Source organism: Pundamilia nyererei, unplaced genomic scaffold, assembly GCF_000239375.1.
Source record: "Pundamilia nyererei isolate P.nyererei 1_Seehausen unplaced genomic scaffold, PunNye1.0 scaffold00103, whole genome shotgun sequence".
Classification (NCBI taxonomy): domain Eukaryota; kingdom Metazoa; phylum Chordata; class Actinopteri; order Cichliformes; family Cichlidae; genus Pundamilia; species Pundamilia nyererei.
Window position 1 is genome coordinate 597,962 of NW_005187504.1, and position 6,174 is coordinate 604,135.

Below are 6,174 nucleotides of genomic sequence, written 5' to 3' on the forward strand. Positions count from 1 at the left end.
AAAAACACCCTCTTTCAATTCTATGAGCACATAATAAAAATAATATGGTCCTTAGCGGGTCTTAAATTCAACAAATACAACCTCAAATGAACTACAAGAAGACATATCAGAGTTTGCCACTATTTGTTTTAAAAAATTATGCCAAAATGCAGAAGCAGCAAACCACGTACACCCTTCCTGCTTATATAGGAACTAAGAGGGTAAGCAGCAAGATGCACTTGATTAACTGATCATCGTCCAGTGTGAGCACCTAGGTTTGCTGGTCTGGAGCATTTATTTGTGTGTTAACACAATGCCAAGAAGGAAAGACATCAGCAATAATCAGACTTAAAGGCCTTTGATTCTCCTCATCAAAGGGTAATTTTCAAACATTTGAACTCCATCATTCTACTGTGAGCATATTTTTCACAAGTGGAAAACCACTTGCCAGTCATTTTGTGTGCGGACATTGCAGCAAACTTGCATCCACTATTACTCCTCTGTACATGTCTTTCAGTCTTTCCTCTCTAATGTTGTCTCTAAACCACTCGACCTGAGCTGTCTGTCTGATACTGGTTCTCATTTCTAATCTTGTCCATCTGGATCTTTGCCAATGAAATATTAACATCTTCAATTCTGCCACCTCAAGATTTGCATTGTCTTTTTCTCAATGCCATTGTCTTCAAATAATACACCGTAGCAGGCTTCACTATCTTCCCCTTCACTCTTGCTCATACAAATCATTTATTTCTTCTTCTGACACTTGTCTCCACCTACTCCACCTACACGCTCTTCTTTACTTTTTTTGGTGCTCTGTTGCTTTGGATGGTTGACCCCAGCTACTCTCACTACTTTCCTTGCATCTTCACTGTTACACATGCTTCCCTCTCATTTACACACGTCTTGCTCTTCTGACTTTCATTCCTCTTTTCTTCAGAGCATACCTCCATCTCTCCTGTCTCTCGCAGAGCTGGCCACTGAGGTAATCCCACTCCCACCCAACAAAGTTACAGGAGTATTATAATTTGCAAAACCTCTGCCACACTGATTACTGATAGAAATATCAACTAATGCTCATAAATACAGTATTTTTTAGAGCTATGAATGTGTACTTTGCCATGAAGAACTTTCTCATCATATCATCTGTCTAATCAAAGATTCTATGTCTTAATGCTTGACAACTTAACTGAGGCACAAGAGAAATTACTTCATTTATGCAAAATCATTCACAATTACTCATACACTACCGACCCAATGGTCCATAAATAATTAAACAACAAAAAGATTTGAACTCCACGTAGTTTTGAAAACTCTTTCCTGCAAAGTCTCATAAGAAATGATTTTTTTTGGTCTTCTTTACAGTAGATTTGCATGAATTTTTTTAAGTTTGTGTGGGTTGTTTTCTCTTTCTTAACTAACTCTTTGTTGATTTTAAACTGACAAAGGAAAATCACTGAATGTGTTTCACTTATTTTTAATTACCAGACCAAGTATTAGACGTGGTGAGCAAAGTGAAATGACTTAGGTCATATCTTAAGAAGTGATCTTTGTGATGATGATGTAAACCGACAGTGTTGTAAGCTGTACATGCAAGCTAATATGATGGCACGTGAATTTTACATGTGCACACATGATGTTAAAGTGGCCCTTTTTCAAGCCTATTGTACCTCTTTTTAGTGTAATTACAGTAAAGCCATACGGAAAAAACTGCATGTGGCTTTTGAGGATGCATTTAGAATTTTCCTTAGACTTCCAAGATAGATATCTTATCAAATGTTTGTCATAAACATGTCCCAACCTTTGTGTCACGAGTGCCAATGCAGACGTGCGGAGTGGTGAGGAGTGTGGACCCAAGTGCAGGCACTGATGAATGAGTAACTGTGCGTTAGTTTCATTTAAAGTGGGGGAACAAAATACAAACAAAGGCAGAGCATGGCAGCGACTAAAACTAAGAAAAATCTGAACTGGGGAAAGGTACGAAAATAATACAAAGGAACAAAATGTCTGGGACTTAAAACATGAAATATAAAAACTTGAGATAGGAAAAAACAGAACATGAAGACCAGCGAGACGAAACATGGAACCCGGAGAAATTCAGCAGGAGACAGACAGACAAACTAGCAACAAACAGTGGAAGACACAGGGCATAAATACACAGGCAGGTCAACGAGAGGATGGAGAACAGGTGGGAACACAGCTGAGACAAATCAGACATAATGAGACAAAGGAAGCAAAGGACAAGGACTATCAAAGTAAAACAGGAAGCACGAGACATTTGCAAAGATGCAGACTTGACACAGAGATGTGAAAACATGACAGACGCCATATAATACAAACCATAATTCAAAGAGTATAACTTAAACCAAAAAACACAGTGACCCAATGCCGCGACATTTTCATTCCTTACTGAGGAAGTATATGAACATATTTTAAGAGTCAAGATATTTAATAGGAAGAGCTATTGTTTCTGATGTTTTTCCTCTTCTTCTTTTTTAATGTTGTCTGAAATGGGCTAAGCTAAAACAAAAATCTTTCTCTATCGCTTCCTTTTTCAACCGTTTAATTGAAAACAAAGTCATTAGAGTTCTTGCTCCATCTCCGTCCTTTCCCTCCCTTTCTGCTTTTGCCTTTTGCTTTTACTTCTACTCCATGGAATTTCCCAGAGACTTTTTCTCCCTCTCTCTATTTTTGCTCTCTCATCGTCTTTGTGTCACTTTTTCTGTTTCACTTTTTCTCTTTATCTTTATGAGTCAGTCTTCCCTTCTGTCCCTCTTTCCACGTCTGACTCACTCGCTCTCTATTTTAATCTCCGTCTGTCTGCGTTCCCACTTTCTTTTTCTGTCTCGATAGCCAAATCTTTCTTTTCCTCTGCACCGTTCATTCCGTTTTACCGTCCTCTCCCTCCTCCAATCTTCCAGACTCCACCAGCGTCTCTGTTCTGGGGCTTTACTTTTCTACCTCTATCTTTCTTAAAGTCTCTCATTCTGTACATCTCGCTTTCTGTTGCCCCTTTGCTCTCTCAAACAGCTCCCATTTCAGAATCTCTTGGGTGCAAATCCTCTCCAGCCTTTTTTGTCTATCATCATTTTGTCTCCATGTACAACCTGACTGACTTAGAATCCACCTCCCCACACGCAGAAACGCACCCAAAGACACACAGACTCCTACGAAAGAGCTCATTCCATGCATATGTCGCCGAATTAGCCTTGTTTGCCCGCGGCAGCTTCCATCTTAATAAGTGCATTGTTTATGGGCCTATAAGCAAAATGCTGCCTGCACAGCTCATTACTGCTGAGTGGGGAGGGAAACTCCCATGAGGGAGTGTGCACACACTCACGTACACACATGTAAACTCATGCAGCTCCATCATAGTCTCCATCTCTTGCCTGTCAGAAACTCTACAACTGACTGGTTTTACTTCTCTATCTCTTAATGTACACTTCTTTTCTATTGGCATGAATTGAGATAAATCTTTGATATCTTGCCAGTTTTTTTGCAATAAGACATTCCTACAAAGGGGAATGATTATTTTAAGAAAATACTTGAACATCTGTTAATATAAATAAACTTTCAGTAGTAATTGTTGATGAAATTATATCATCAATAATGAGATTACAGGTCGCTTGCACTTCTTGGTAGCTCTAATGAATCAAGAAAATTCCCATAGTGTGCCATTATACCCATATGATATGGAACTACTTAAAAAAAACTAGTGCTGAACATCAGGACAGAAAACTACATTTTAAATAACTTGCACTTAAACCCCCTTTGTTTGCCATTTCTTATCATTTGCAACTGCTTGTAGCTTTCTACTAGTGACAAAGCATTGATTACTAGGATATATGAATCATTGCAAACAGGCCCCAACAGACTCATAAGCCTAAAAATTCATATTATAAATGGCCTGTATTTGTATAGCGCTTTACACTACATACAGTCATTCACCCATTCACACACTGGTGATGGCAAGCTACATTGTAGCCACAGCTGCCCTGGGGTGCACTGACAGAGGCAAGGCTGCCGGACACTGGCACCACTGGGCCCTCTGACCACCACCAGTAGGCAAAGGGTGAAGTGTCTTGCCCAAGTACACAACGATCGAGACAGTCGGAGCCGGGGCTTGAACCGGCAACCTTCCGATTGCAAGACGAACTGCCAACTCTTGAGCCACGATCGCATAAATGCCTCAATCTGTAATTTGTATACTGTATCCAGTATTTGGATTTACTTACCATGTCTTAAATATACTGCTTTATTCAGTCCTGCACAAATGTCTTAATCTACAGATTCATATTCGGTAGGAAAAATGGAAATAGGTACAGAGATTTACAGAAACATATGTAAATGCGCATGGAAACACATAAGCAGAATTATATTTGATATTTGTATGACCACCTTTATTCTTCAACACAGCCTAAACTCTCTGTATGTAGTAGACAAACAGTAGACAGAGTAGGGAGACAAAAGGATAAAACACGGAAATTAACATGGGAACAGGAAAGGAAGAAAAGGCAGCTGGACTACAGGACACTGAATGCAGACAGCCAATGAGCCATGGCTTTCCCACTGTTTAAATTGCACACAGGAACTTAGAAAAAACAGTGACAATTTTGTCAACAGTGATATGTAATTTATTTTTCAGTCTGTTCATTCCAGACACCTACTGTGATAATTTAATTTCAGTATCATCTCAGTGACAACCAATACTTTGTTGACATACTGTAGCTAATGCATCATAATGACACACATGTCTGTGATGATTTTTGCTTATAATAGTTTAGCTTTGAGCAATTTCATGATGTGTTCACATATTCATGTGAAAGCACCTCTCAAGAGAAAAAAGAGCTTTATCATTCGACTGCGATGCAGTTACATGGTAATTTATTCTGCAGTATTTTAGGTAGAAAAAAAGAATAGTTACAAATGTATTTCTGTTTTTATTTCAATATAAAGTTAAAATAAATTTGGCTTTCAAAGAGGCTGGATATAAAAACGTTACAGATTAGAAACAAAACACACATTACAGTTGACAGTCAGCTAAAAAAGGATAACTCGACTGAACTTGCAAAAATAAAGAACATAAAGTACTACAGACAACCAATAAAACCAATGATTTAAGAACAAGTAGAGAGGCAAGTAAGAAAATGGACTGGCAAAACTGAATATATGCATGGATCCAGTATTTGGATCAGATATTGATCTGATCCTGACTCAGAAAGGTGGCTCTATGGCTGATTCATTTATTATGTGTTTGCTGTTTGCAAACTGTAGGCCAGTGAGTTGAGACAACTCAGTTCACCCATGACTGTGGTGTTAGTTCTTGAATGTTTATGATTGGTGTTTCTCTAGTTTGGAAGCCTTTACTGCAAACTGTAAAATGCTGTCGCCAGCTCTTTTAATGTTAGCTCATGTCATACAGTATGTCCCAGCAGCTCCTGTCCACATGCTGTGTGTGTGTGTGAGACTAGTGATATGCTCATTCTCATGCTGAGGTGAAATTAAGAGCAATAAATTAGGAAAGAGCAAAAAAAAAAAGGCAAATATTTATATTTCCATGCCTTAAAGTTAAAAAGAAGGCAAATCATGTGAATAATTTTTTAACCCCAATTATATTTATTGTTGATTGCTATTACTAATAAATACCAGTTTCATAAATTCATATTTTTTGGTGAATTTATTTGCTATAAAATGCTAGTAAATAAAGAAGTTTCAAGAATCATTGCAACGTATTGGTTGAAGTCACAATTTTGCAATGCAGCTGGAGTTTGCAAAGACAGTCTTTTAAATGGCTGCAGTTAAAATAGGAAGTATTTGAACCTGCCAAGCACCCAAATTGCACTAAGAGAGCTAACTCAGCTTTGAGTTTATGATGATGATGATAAATAGTGGAAACGCTGACAGAAAAATTACTTCCACTATGTTCATTCTTGTTCTGGGAGATGAAATGAGGTGATAAGTGACTGTTAGTCGTAGTCTTTGTTTCAGAGAATCGCACCCCTGGTGTGAAACTGGGAGTGATCAGTAGTCTACAACATGGAGCCATTACTAATTTATGGTAACTACACAATGACATCAGAGTTAATCTTTAATGTAATCTCACCAGGATGCCTCATTACAACAACAACAAAAAAAATGCTGCGTATACAGCGCCTCCTTCTAAGAAAACAAATATCAGGGAATTCAAAATTTCAAACA